Below are 13,775 nucleotides of genomic sequence, written 5' to 3' on the forward strand. Positions count from 1 at the left end.
TTGTATGTAAGGCAGAGTCCTGGTTATCTCCGTTTGTCCCTCAGACCCACCCTCTGCTGTCCTCAGCTGCAGAGGCTGACCAGTTGCATTTGGCCAATGGGGAAGCCCAGCCAGGGAGCAGAAGGAGGGAGAAGAATAAGGAGGTGCAGCTACCCCTTTGCAGGATCACCTTGCACCATTTGTGTCTCCTAAAGGGAGGTCACTGCTTTTCTGGGGCAGCCCTCTTTTCAGAACTTTTCTTCTGGGTTCTGGTGGCTGCTCCCTCTAGGAGTGCTGACAACTTTTCTGTCCCTCGTGGTTTCTCTGCACCCTCTCCATACCTTTGTAAATTGTTTATTAAACCCATAAAAAAAAAAACAAACCAACAACCATATAGAATTGTCCCAAACTAAGTGTGCTTTCTGCTTCCTGCTGAGATAATAACTGATACTATATTAACCATGACTTTTTATTTTCTGCATTTCTGATGCTTTGACCTATAAGACCTTACTAAACCTGGAGAGACTGCCCCTCCCACGGCTAGCCAATTCCTAGAGACAGGAAACAATTCACTTGCTCTTGTGCCTCTCGTATGCAAACAAACCAATACTGAGCCCACACCCCACCACCTCCTTCCTCAAGCTTTTATACTCAAGGGCACTATTTCCCTGCCCTAATCATCCTGAGGGACCGGTACCAAACAAAAAAGGACAGCCCTTGGGCCTCAGAGCCTGTAGAAATCATCCAAATCAGCCAATCTTTAATCTATTTACCCTGACTCACCTGTTCCTTTCCACAGAAACCAAAATAAAGACTCTAGCTCAGGAACACCTGGGTGGCTCAGTTGGTTAAGCATGTGCCTTTAGGGCAGGTCATGATCTTAGGCTCCTGGGATCGAGTCCTGCATCAGGCTCTCTGCCTGGTGGGGAGCCTGCTTCTCCCTCCAGTTCTCCCTGCTTGTGCTTGTTCTTTCTCTGACAAAAAAATAAAGAGAATCTTAAAAAAAAAAAAAAAAAAAAAAAGACTTGAGCCCATATTTCCCTTGCTCCCAGGGTCTGTGGACAGAACCATTGCCTCTGTGGCATGACATGCCCCCTCCTCTTGGAAATTTCAGTGGCAGTCTTCTGATCTGTTGACCTCCCTATACCTGAATAATAATGAAACCTACATTTTACTTATTTATTTTTTTAAAAATTATTTATTTATTTTTAAGTAGTCTCTACACCCAACATGGGGCTCAAACTCACAACCCCAATATCAAGAGTCACATGCTCCACTGACTGAGCCAGCCAGGCACCCTAAAACCTTCATTTTATTTTATTTATTTTATTTTTAATATAAATTCAATTAGTCAATATGTAGTATATCATTAGTTTCTTTCTTTCTTTCTTTCTTTTTTTCTTTTCTTTCTTTCTTCCTTCCTCCCTCCCTCTTTCTTTCTTTCTTTCTTTCTTTCTTTCTTTCTTTCTTTCTTTCTTTCTTTCTTTCTTTCTTTCTTTCTTTCTTTCTTTCTTTCTTTCTTCTTTCTTTCAGATTTTATTTATTTGACAGAGAGACAGCCAGTGAGAGAGGGAACACAAGCAGGGGAAGTGGGAGAGGAAGAAGTAGGCTCCCAGCGGAGCATGGAGCCTGATGTGAGGCTCGATCCCAGGGACCTGGGATCACGCCCTGAGCTGAAGGCAGACACTTAATGACTGAGCCACCCAGGTGCCCCTATCATTAGTTTCATACGTAGAGTTCAGTAATTCAACAGTTGCATGTAACATTCAGTGCTCATCACATCACGTGCCCTCCTTAATGCCCATCACCCATTTATCCCATCCGACCACGCACCTACCCTCCAGCAACCCTCAGTTTGTTTCCTATAGTTAATAGTCTCTCATGGTTTGTCTCCCTCTCTGATTTCTTCCCATTCAGTTTTCCCTCCCTTCCCCTATGATCCTCTGCGCTATTTCTTATATTCCACATATGAGTGAATCACATGATAATTGTCTTTCTCTGACTGACTTATTTTGCTCAGCATAATACCCTCCAGTTCCATCCATATCGATGTAAATGGTAAGAGTTCATCCTTTTTGATGGTTGAGTAATATCCCATTACACACACACACACACACACACACCCACACACCCACATCTTCTTTATCCATTCATCTGTCCATGGACATCTGGGCTCTTTCCACAGTTTGGCTATTGTGGACATTGCTGCTATAAACATTGGGGCATAGGTGCCCCTTTGAAAGCATTTTCAAATGTCTATGTGGACGCATAAGGGAAGTGCTACACACTTAACTCTAAGAAAGAACACTGTGTGGAAAGCATCTTTCAACTAATATCTTCTTTCATGAAGATAGAAGCATAAATCATACATTTTAAGACAGATACAAGTGTTTTGATACTTTTATCATTTTTATAAAGTGACTGGCGCTCCCCAGAATCTGTGACTTTGCAGAAGAGTCATAACTGGGAAATGTTACAGCCATGTGCTGGGTTTTAGCTGGAAAGATGAAAATCTCTATTTTTCCAGTGGCCAAACATTCGCCCCAATGAGAAATTCTCAAATGTGGTAGTAATAATAATAGATAATAAAACAGAACCACTGAAAAACTGAAATATGAAGATATGGCCTAGTCAGTAGCGGGCTGGATAAATGTTTTACAGAAACAGTATTGAGAAAAATGGTGAGAGGGTTTTTGTTTTTATTTTTGTTTTTAAATGAAGCTTAAAAAGCATTGGGGGAAAACAAAGAAGAATTTAGAAAGACATACTACTTGAAGGTGGTATTGATATATTAATATATGTTAGAAAAGAGTGGCTCAGGAAGCATCAGCTCAGGTCATTTTTCAAGCCTGTATAATGTAAATGAAAATCAAATTGTCACAAGTAGATTTGAACGATATATTGGCTAATTTTCATGGCAAAAGAAGAACAAGAAAAACAATAGATAAACGTGTCTGTGAGACTCTTTGCCTGCATTTTAGAAATAGATTCATTTCTAGGGGCGCCTGGGTAGCACAGCGGTTAAGCGTCTGCCTTTGGCTCAGGGCGTGATTCCGGTGTTATGGGATCGAGTCCCACATCAGGCTCCTCTGCTATGAGCCTGCTTCTTCCTCTCCCACTCCCCCTGCCTGTGTTCCCTCTCTCGCTGGCTGTCTCTATCTCTGTCAAATAAATAAATAATTAAAAAAAATTCATTTCTAACGAGAATCCACCCTCAAGTCAGTCTTGCAGAGGAGTGGGGACTGTGCCGTATTAACATAGGTACTGAAAAAATTCAAGTCCTACATCTCACTCCTGAGAGGTTCTGCAGGTAGAAGTAGTAACAGAGAGTGGGTCCCATGGACCTCCCGTCACTCTCTCGCCTTATAAATAACCTTTGTCCTTCTGCAGGTAAGTTTCCAGACCTGCATTCTTTGTAATGCAGTCTTTGCTGCCCTTTTTACGGCCAAAGGCGGTGAGTACTACACCCAAAGACCATTTGGGTTAGTGCGGGCTGTGTGGCCACAGAAATTATTACTGAAGCACCTTGAATTGTTAATAAAAATTCTATAAAGTCCAGTGGTTTCTGGTAGACTATGGAGATAAGGACAGAGAAAGGAAACAGAAGGAGGAAGAAGAGAGATGTTTTCCAAGAACTAACTCATTTGCGATGATAAAAGGTAAATGAGCACTTTCACTTTGGGCCCTTCCTTTTCCCTGGAAATGGAATAGATTAGCAGAGGGGAGAGCTGTCTTTTTCTTTCTAGGGCATTTGTTTATACTATCCTTTTATTTTATTGATTATCCTTTTCAGTTTTATTGAGCTTAGACTATGTTTTTAGAACTGTTGGGCTGCTGTGATTTCTTGGGCCCAACTCCTGGTATCTGCACAAAGGGCTGACTCCTTTCTCTATATTCCACATGACAATAGATGACTGGGATTGAGATCCCTGCTTTAGAAAATGTCATGGATACAAGATTGTCTTTGAAGTTTTTTTTTTTTTTTTTTGTAAAATCAAAAGATTGGAAATCATTTTAATTGTCATAAATAGGGATTTGGTTAAATAAATCATGGTCCTTTCATTCTGACGCAGTGAGCTCTAGCTGCTGAGGCCATTTCAGTCGGCAGAGGCCATTTTTAATGAGAAAGCTTTTTATACAGGAAGATGTTCAGGATATATTTTAAAATAAGAAAAGAAGGTTCACGACACTTTGTATGGTATGCTAAAGTTTGTATAAAAGCTACGTATATTCTTGCATGTGCATAGAGAAAGAAAAGATGAGAAACTGGTCATTGGTGGTCCAGGAAGGGGACGTGGGTGGCAGGAGGACAGGGGGGGGAGGGAGCCATTATGATTTTGAACCATGAGACTATATTACCTGTTCAATAAGCAAATTATGATTTAATTAAAAATTGGGATGAAGTGGAGCTGGAAAAAGGACTGTAACACAGTCTGGGAAATTATATTTATAAAACCAATAATGAACTATAAAAGCCATCAAAAAAAAAAAAAGGCTCACCTAGGAGAGAATGTCAAGGTAACGACATGCCTCTGAGAGAAGGGCCTCATAAAGTCCTAAACATGTCCTCGGCCAGAGCCAGCTCTGGGCAGCTTTGTACATCAACTCCCAGGGAACTTGCTCAGTTTAGAGAGACAATCCAGCTCAGAGAGACAATAAAGCGTAGAAAATTCCACTCCAGTAACATGAATTAAACAGCCTCTTTTATTCCTGTCCAGGGGTTCCTCAGGATGATCCCAGACACCTTTATGAAGGACTTGCTCTGGGTAAAGAGGAAGGGAAGTAATAGCATGAGATCTCATCCTCTGTTCCTCAGCAGTAAACTAGCTGTGGCCTGTTTTGAGGGTTAAATGAGATAATGTATGTAAAGCACTTATCACAGTGCCTGGCCTCTGGTTGGAGCTCAGAAAATGGCAGTTATTCCTGCACCATGAAGTACAAGGAATAATTATTACCACTTAGTAGATAAGAAAACTAGGGCGCAGAGAGGCCAAGTCACCTGCCTGAAGTTATACAGCAGGAAAGGGAAGGAGCCTGGATTTGAAGCCTGGTGGCTCTGGTGCTCATTTCAGCAGCACATACACTGAAATTGAAATGATACAGGGAAGATTAGCATGGCCATGAAGCCTGGTGGCTCTGACTTCAAAGCCCCTGTTCTTCCCAAAGGTACTTCAAGGTACTTCACAAATAAACCTGCCAGTGTGTAAGGTGCAGGGTTTTGTTTACAACTGTGCATACAGATAGAGCATTTCTTTTTTCAGAGCAGTAGCCTATGTCACAAACTATAGAAAGAGGAGAAAAGGAGCAAGCATTACCAGGGTCTGCACCCTATCAGTCTCATCGGTGAGTGGAACAGAAAAGTACAATGTACGGGAGAAGATTCTGGAAGGTTCTGGGCTCTTCCGATGTATTCAGATAAAATGATCTTAGAAAACATTCACTCTCAGTTTTGTCTCATGCATATATTATTGATGTCTTTTCTTGGTCTCTTTATGTTAATGGAAATCTTAAGATTTTATAGATATGTTAAGTAGCCTCTTAACAGTGTCCCAGTTAATCATATCTTAACAGTTATAACCTGGAAAGACCTTTTTATTACACTGGGGTGAGTCCTCTGGCCTCTGGGCCAAATCCAGCCTGTTGCCTGCCCTTGAAAATAAAGTTTTATTGGAACATGACCACACTCATTTGTTTATGGCTTCTTTCATGCTACAAAGGCAGAGTTGAGTAGTTACAACAGAAACTACATGGCTTACAAAGCCTAAAATAGTTCCTAGCTGACCTTTTATGGAAAGTTTGCTGATCTCTGCACTAGAGGCATGTACAAAAAACAAGTGTGGTATTTCTGTGCTCCAACATCCTAACACACATTATTTTAAAACACTAAGTCTGTCTCCACTGATGTATGTGTCTTAACATCTGGAAGATAAGTACCTTTTATATGGACACTGTATATACTGATCTCTTGGAATGATTAGTGAGTGTTGTCAGGTAAACTGTGTCTAAAGTTCCCTCACTGGACAAGTACTCTGAGAATCCTGTCTTAGATGAATATGTTTGGGAGGGAAACATATCCCCTAAAAGTCTTTGGGAACGAATGTGGTGTGAAGGAGCAAAGGACTCTGAGATCCCTTGGATGGGACCATGGGTCTTATGAGCTAACCAGGCTGGGGCTGTGGCCTACCTCAGTACCTGGGTGAGCTTACCAACCCCTGACTTTTCTCTACCCCTGACCTCAAGCAGCAGAGAGTATAAAAAGCATAAAGCCCATGGGCCACATTCTGTGTCACTGGAGTCTTCTGAATGGCCTAGAGATGTCAAAGGAGACCTGGCCTTGCTCTCTCATGCGTCCCGTGCAGCCCAGTGCCAGACAGAAGCAGCAAAGGTAAATCTAAGTCTATCGCATCCTGTCTTTAGGTCTCAGAATCCAATCCCTGAAAGCATGTCTCCAGACCTAAGACAGATGAGTAGATGTCGGGAGAGTAGGAAGGAAATGGAAATAACTCATTTCCCATGACATCCAGGCTATTAGCTTGAGTGAACTTGACTGATCAGCTTCATGTAGGGTGGGAAGGAAACTAGTCCTTAGAACAAGAGCTGAAGGCTCTAAGTTTTTTTCCATCAGTGCTTCAAATAGAACAAGTCATCTGCAAATTCCAGTATCAGAACTTCTGTCTCTCTAACTCTGCAGGGGCTAAGGCTTAGCTATCTCCGTTAGTCGTTTGCATTCTACTGCAAAGAGAGGGCCTAAGATCAGGTGTTCTTGGGGACATGGCACACTGGAGAGCAAGGTCTCCAAAACTGGGCCTGGGGGGCTTGTCAAAACCAGAGCGGACTTGGAATACAAGCTTTACACATGTCCTAGGCCAGCCCTATCTCTCAATCCCTTTTCCATTGCCTCACTACACAACAATGCCTCCATTAATGAAACCTCTGGGGATGAAGCTCCTTTACAGTGAACATGGTGTGTTAAAACGAAATAACAGCTTCATAAATCACACTAAACAGTCCCGCAATATATCAGGAGGTTCCGCTGCAATATTCCTGCTGATCTATGCAGTCAGGGCACAAATCTCTTCAGGCACAGTTTTGATTCATCTCCCGAAGTTAAAGGAAAACAGAGTCTACCCACCCTCCCTAGAGACTCTATCTCCCACTACGTCAGGTATTCTGAGACCTCTGACTTTCCCAACCACAAATGTTGTTCAACAAAATTATTTATTGAGGGCCCACTAAGTACAAGATAAGGAGATCTAGTGGTTAAATGCACACACACACACACACACACACAGACACGCCACACGCATGTTCACACACAAGGAGAGATCAAGCACATATTCATATTAATGTACTACATAGTTGCATAAGTGTTGTGAAAAATAGAATAAAATGGTACGAAATCATATAAGAAGGGGACCTAACCAATTTAAAGAGAGGATGATATTGGAACGGGTAAAATTCCTAAGCTGAGAAAGAGTCTGGTCTCTTCAAGGAACTAAAAGAAAGGATAGTACATCTGGCTAGAGAATGAATGGGAGAAGCCCAAGAGATATGCTGGTTGGATCATTGGAAGACGTGGATTCATGCAAGGATTTTAGTCTGTATTGTTAAGAGCACATGGGAATCCCCAGAAGGGTTTTCAGGAGGAGGGTTATAAGATCAAATGAGCATTTTAGAGAAAATTTTATTTTATGGACAACAGATTGAAAGGGAGGAAGAGTAGAAGACAGGAGGCTGAGAAGTAGTGGAGGTGAGAGGTCCTGTTGATTTAGACTAGGGGGTAGAGGTAGATTTGGAACAAAGTGGATTCTGAGCATACTTCGGGGTAAACTTAGTGGCACTTGGGTTGGATAGGAAATATAGTGAAAGATAGGAAGTATCAGGGTGATTCCAAGTGGGTGTGTCCTGCTCTGCGGCTGGAGATGCCACAAACTGGGTGAAGAACATGGAGAAGGACCTGGATTTGGAAGGGAATGGATGATTATGAGCTCTGCATTTGCAAACAATTCATCTGCAACAGTTCTGCATTTGCAAAACTATTTACATTTAAAACCTTTGGATTCTGGGAAGTTGCAGGATTTATTTTTTATTACTAGAAGTGAGTAGAGAAATATTTAGGGAAAAAGGAGACTTCAGTGTCGTATTTATAACCTCTTCTGTCTTCTAAGGGGAGGCTCTTTGATTGCTGGGCACACTGAGGCCAATGCCTAGAGAATTGCTCTGTATCATAAAGGAGTGACAAAGTTGGGGTCTGGAGGGGCAATTTTCAAGATCATGCATCTTGTGAAGTTGGATTGGAAAAAGCAGGCTCCAGGGGACGTACAGGAGGGTGAGAGCATGGGAGGACTCTGGAGAAGAGAAAGAAGGGAAAGAGGAGAAAAAGTAGTGTCCTTCCTCTGAGGAGTGCACTGCAGAACCTCTTCCACATCTCCCCTCTAAAGTCTTCCATGGATTTTCCTTTCCATAATTCTCTGCCATGGAGAGAGCTGACATCAGGTTACATGGAGGCCAGCGTGAAAGTGAACCACTCTCAGGGAGATGGGAATGGGAGTTGACCGTGGAAAAGAAGGTGTTGCAGGTGCTTGCCTCCTGGCTTAATCTGCCCTTTCAGTGCTAGAAGACAAGGGAATGCAAGGAAAAGTAAGAGAAGGTGAGGAAGAAATAAGAAAAGAAAAGGCAATGGGAAGAGAAGGAGGGATACGTTGTTCGAGTTCTGTTCTCTCTCCTCTTAAATTAAAAGTATTCTGAGAGGGGGCGCCTGGGTGGCACAGCGGTTAAGCGTCTGCCTTCGGCTCAGGGCGTGATCCTGGTGTTATGGGATCGAGCCCCACATCAGGCTCCTCTGCTATGAGCCTGCTTCTTCCTCTCCCGCTCCCCCTGCTTGTGTTCCCTCTCTCGCTGGCTGTCTCTATCCTGTCGAATAAATAAATAAAATCTTAAAAAAAAAAATAAAAGTATTCTGAGAGAAGGATACTATATATTAAATTAACTTATACTAAAGCAAAGGTTAGTGACATTCAAAAGGAAAATAGCCTCCTCCATCCCCTCTTCTGGGGCATTCTTGGGGTGGAGTGTGGTTTTTTGTGCTTACTCATATATTGATTCAGTCCTTCATTACAAATTTATTGATTACCTTTTCTGCGTTAGGCAGGGGTATGATGATGAGAGACACGATCCCGTTATATATTTGCAGGGAAATTAGCACTTAGTTGGAAGACAGGCAAACAGAAATATTTCAATGTGATCCTTGCTATAATAGGGAATAGGAGAATATAAAAGGGTCTTATGAGTCAACCTGGGGGATTGCAGGAATGCTTTATCCCCAAGGTGATACTTGAATAGAAAACATGAGTTTCCATCATGTTGGTGGGGTGAGGAGGGAAACTATATCCAGTATTTGGAAACAAACAAACAAACAACAAACAAAACAAAACAAAACTGGGCTGATTTAAGCAGATAATTTACTATCTTACTATAAGGATTTTGAACAGTTCATAGAATTACCAGGAAGGCTGCAAAGCCACTTTTGGAGAATGGGAGAGGAATAAGTTGGCTAGGCATAATCCAAGATTGTTTCAGAATGACACCACAAAATCAATCTGGTATAGACAGTAGTGTCACTGATGTTGAACAACTGGAAACCCCAATTGCAGCCTCAGTGTTGCTGCTGTTAGCAGTGCCTGCGGGGGTCATTAGCCTCTGCTCACCACCAGGATGGATCCTTTCCCTCCCTGCTTCTTTGCAGTAATAACTCTGATGGAAAGTTGCAGGTGAAAAGCAAATGGGTGGCTTTTTCAGCTTCTATGATGGGGATGGGGCAGGAGGATGGGTTGCAGTCTCATACCTGGATTCAAAAAGAGAGAAAGTCCTCTAAATAGAAAGGGAGTTCAAATGATGGGCAGCCCTCTTTTCCTAATGAGGGGAGAAGGATGAAGGCAAGACAAAGATATTCCAGGTGAATATGTAGGAAGGTTCGAAGGCATGAACTAGCATGCAGCAGGGGAGGCCTGCTAATAACTCAAAAGGAGATGGGAGAGAAGGGAAGGAGGGCTGGGAAGGCAGGCAGGGGACTTGTTTCCAAAGCTTTATGCCTACAAGTATCCATTCATGCTTCTTCCTTACCAATGAAATTCCAATTTTGATTTGGGTAGCTATACACCCAGCTAGAGTTCCTTGAGCTAATGATAGCCATGTTACACCATTCAAATAAATGAGACATAAACCGAGGATTCTTGTCTCTCCCCTTTTAGCCGAATATGGATGTGAGCTCTGGAAATATAGAAACCATCTTAGGATGATGAGACAACAAGCAGGGGACAAGGCCTATGCATTAAAATGGCAGAACAAGAAGTTGGGAAGAGCCCTGTTCCCTGTTTCATCTGAGACTTGCCTACTGCCAGATTTCTTGAGACAAACCCCGTGTGTTTTTAAGTCAGTAGAGTTGGATTTTCTGTTATTTGCAGCTGAATGTGATCCTGATTGGAAGAGGGAAGGAGACCAGATAGGAAACCAATACAACCATTTATAAGTGACTTCAGTGGGGACAGAAGAGGTAGGACTGGGCAGAGAGGATGGACTGAAGATGTGAATGTGGTGAGTGTATATGTTCAGCCACCTCTCAAATGGGATGGGGGGCTGTGGGGGTGGACTCTACTTCGGGTACCACAGAAAGCTATCCCCAGCATTGAAGTGTTAGGGAACTCCATTAAGAACACCTGGAAAGCATGGAGTGGGAGGGCGATTACGAGAGTGGGTGAAAGGGAACAGAAAGAGGATGCGCACCGTCTCAATGACTAACCTCACAGTATTCTTTTTTTTTTTTTTTAAAGATTTTATTTATTTATTTGACAGAGATAGAGACAGCCAGCGAGAGAGGGAACACAAGCAGGGGGAGTGGGAGAGGAGGAAGCAGGCTCTTAGTGGAGGAGCCTGATGTGGGGCTCGATCCCATAACGCCGGGATCACGCCCTGAGCCGAAGGCAGACGCCTAACCGCTGTGCCACCCAGGCGCCCCTACAGTATTCTTTTATTATTAAAAAAAATACAGGGTCAATATACAAATTTTAGAAAACTCAGTTAAACAAAAAACTGTTAAAAATATTAAAATCCTCCCAAATTCCACTACCCAGAGATAATTAGTGCTAACAATTTGATTATCTCTTTCCAGCCCCCATTTAGTCATTTTCCCCCATTCTTGCCACAAAAATGACTCTGTAAATAAACAAAAATACGATCATAATATATATTGTTTTCCAATCTGTCCAACATTTTGCATTTGGCAAAACTGAGAAGGCCTTTTCATGTCATCACTATCACTTTAGTGGCTACGTGCAGTGCTCCATTCTGCGGACGTATCTATCATGGTATAGAAGTCAAACTTTTAAACATTCTTATTTCCCATTTCATGCAGTGGGGGAATTGTTGAAGGTGATTCTGGGATTGAAGAAGTAGCATTAGCTTTGCCATCAGTTTTATTTTATTTTTTTTAAAGTTTTTATTAATTAATTCCAGCATAGTCAACACACAGTGTTATATCAGTTCCAGGTGTACAACGTAGTGATTCAACACTTCCCTGTGCTTATCACCTATTTAGTCCATCCACCCCCATCAGTTTTAATATGATAGCTTGTGTGGGCTGTGATAGCCCATAAAATTGTGCCAATATTTACCTTACTTTATTTTTATTTTGCGAACTTTTCTTCACATTGTGCAACAAGATTCTAAAACCGTTACCTTGCGGGTTAGGACAACGGAAGATTTTGCCCTTTAGCGTAAACAGAGTACGTTTGCGGCTCTGACATTTATTGGCTTTTCTTTAACACGTTAAACTTCTCTGTAGGTGAGCCATTTAGCTAGTAGGAAGGGAAATGCAGCAGTTAGAGTAACGATAATCATTTAAAATGAGGAAAAGAGAAGCCACCTGCTTCCGCAGCGAGCAGGGTTCGAACCTGCGCGGGGAGACCCCATTGGATTTCAAGTCCAACGCCTTAACCACTCGGCCATCGCTGCCACGGAGACGAAAGAAACGCGGAGACACTTTAGTGTAATAACTGCGCGCACGCGCGCCGCGCTCACCAAAAGGCGGAGCCTACAAACTCCCCAGCTCGGTTCGGAGAGGCGTCAGAGGTTGACCGCTCAAATTGTGTGAACTATATCGTGGAAACGGAGAAATAATAGAAATCCCCTCAAGTAGTTTAAGTAAACTCCTTTAAGTAGAAGGTCTGGGAAACCCTTTTCTTCTTTGAGCTCCGAAAATCGCAAAGTTGCTTGGCTTCTAGTCGCCGACCATGTTTTTGCCCTCCCACTTCCTCATTAGGTAATCGAGATCCTGTGAAACAAAGACCTATCCCATTCAGTGCTGCGGGCCTGCGCTCTGGAGAATTTCCGCATTTCTGCGGGGGTGTGCGTCTTCGGCTGCGTTCCCACGTTGAGCGCGTTCCTTAAGTCCTCCTTTTTGTGCGGCATGGGGGGAGGCGTGAGGAGTCGGGTCGCTGTTTGTAGCCTCGCCTGCCCCCAGCTTCTGCCCAAGCAGTACTCTCTCATTCTTCCCCCAGTGGTACCTTTATTGCTGAGCCCTGCTGGAAGAAATCGGGCCCCGAATGTGGTCTCAGCTCTCTTAAGTGTTGAGGAGCATTGGACGTGGTTTGAGAACCAAGTTCTGCGCATTAGGTTTGCTTTCTCCCTTTAAATACCATTAATTTTTTCCCTTCAGCGCTGGGTCCCTTTTTTGAGTTACTTTGTTAAAGCTCAGAACCGGTAGGTCGGTCCTTTGCCGGCTACCTCAGGGAACAGAGGCCCGGGACCGGCCCTTGCGTTGGCGCGGGCACCTCAAGGACGCACGCAAAGCTTGTTAACCGCGCACGTGGAGGCGCTCTCGCCCTCCCCACGGCAGCCGGTTCTTTCTGTTGATGCACGATTCGATAACAACAACAACAAAGGCAACCTTTTACTAAATTTCTTTTTAAATTTAAACTTTTAAAATTCTAAAAGTGTTCCTGGAAAGAAACTTCACCATCTATCGCGCAGTGTTACAGGAACGCAAATCCTTGCCTTTTGGAAACCCGGATGTTGAGTGACCCCCCCCCCCCCTTTCTGTGTGAATTTTCTTGAGAATTATCAGTACCATTTCTTTAACTAAATTATGGTGCTAAGTGTCTAAATCGATTTAATTGCAGAAGGGGAACAAAATACTTAAGAATTATAAAAATAAGTTTTATTTGGCTTGAAATTGTTTTTATAATTTTTTAGTCTTTTGTTTTTAATTTGGCAAAGCTATAGGAATGGTCCCAGTTTCCTGTATGAATACTGTATGGGAACAAAATTATCCCCCACGATCCCAGGCATAAATTTTATCATATATGTGAACTTTATTTGGCACTTTTCCAATAGAGACTAAGAAGAAATAAATTTCTGTCCTTTAATCTTGTTCTTAGATTCTACATGTGCTGTGAGATAAGCTATCATTTAATTTTACTGCTTCACTAGTCGTATCTTGATTTGGAAAGATTTTTAAATTTTTTCTGTGTAAATGGTGATATTTACTGAAAGCTCTTTCTCTTCCTTAACTTTCCCTTCCCCTCTTAGGAACGCTCTTCACTTGCTTAAAAGCTTGACAGTAATGGGAATTGATTATGGTTAAAATAGTTTAACCAAAAAATCTACCCAGAAGGTTTCATGCTCATTTTTTTGGTTTAATTTTGAGGGGAAGGGAAGACTGCAAAGGAAAAGAATCTATTACAAAGTTAATGTGTATTTGGTGAGAACAACTGTGATTAAAATTTCTTTGCAAAATTTCA

General features: G+C 42.4%; 1 protein-coding gene, 1 non-coding gene and 1 pseudogene across 2 annotated transcripts in view; 2 read left to right on the top strand and 1 right to left on the bottom strand.

Moving 5' to 3' along the window:
• Nucleotides 1-5,038: 5,038 nt before the first annotated feature.
• LOC148109814 (U6 spliceosomal RNA) lies at nucleotides 5,039-5,099 on the top strand (annotated as a pseudogene).
• A 6,807-nt stretch (nucleotides 5,100-11,906) lies between these two features.
• TRNAS-UGA (transfer RNA serine (anticodon UGA)) lies at nucleotides 11,907-11,988 on the bottom strand. The gene has a single exon. It is a non-coding gene; the product is annotated as a tRNA-Ser (tRNA).
• A 384-nt stretch (nucleotides 11,989-12,372) lies between these two features.
• Nucleotides 12,373-13,775, top strand: part of CTNNA3 (catenin alpha 3) — a 1,641,479-nt gene continuing 1,640,076 nt past the window's right edge. The window contains exon 1 of the mRNA XM_045783571.2: nucleotides 12,373-12,648. The gene's annotated coding sequence lies outside the window, so the exon portion shown is untranslated. The remainder of the gene's footprint in view (nucleotides 12,649-13,775) is intronic.

The sequence above is a fragment of the Ursus americanus genome, chromosome 6, assembly GCF_024610735.1.
Source record: "Ursus americanus isolate L20-20 chromosome 6, mUrsAme1.1.p, whole genome shotgun sequence".
NCBI classification, from domain to species: Eukaryota; Metazoa; Chordata; class Mammalia; order Carnivora; family Ursidae; genus Ursus; species Ursus americanus.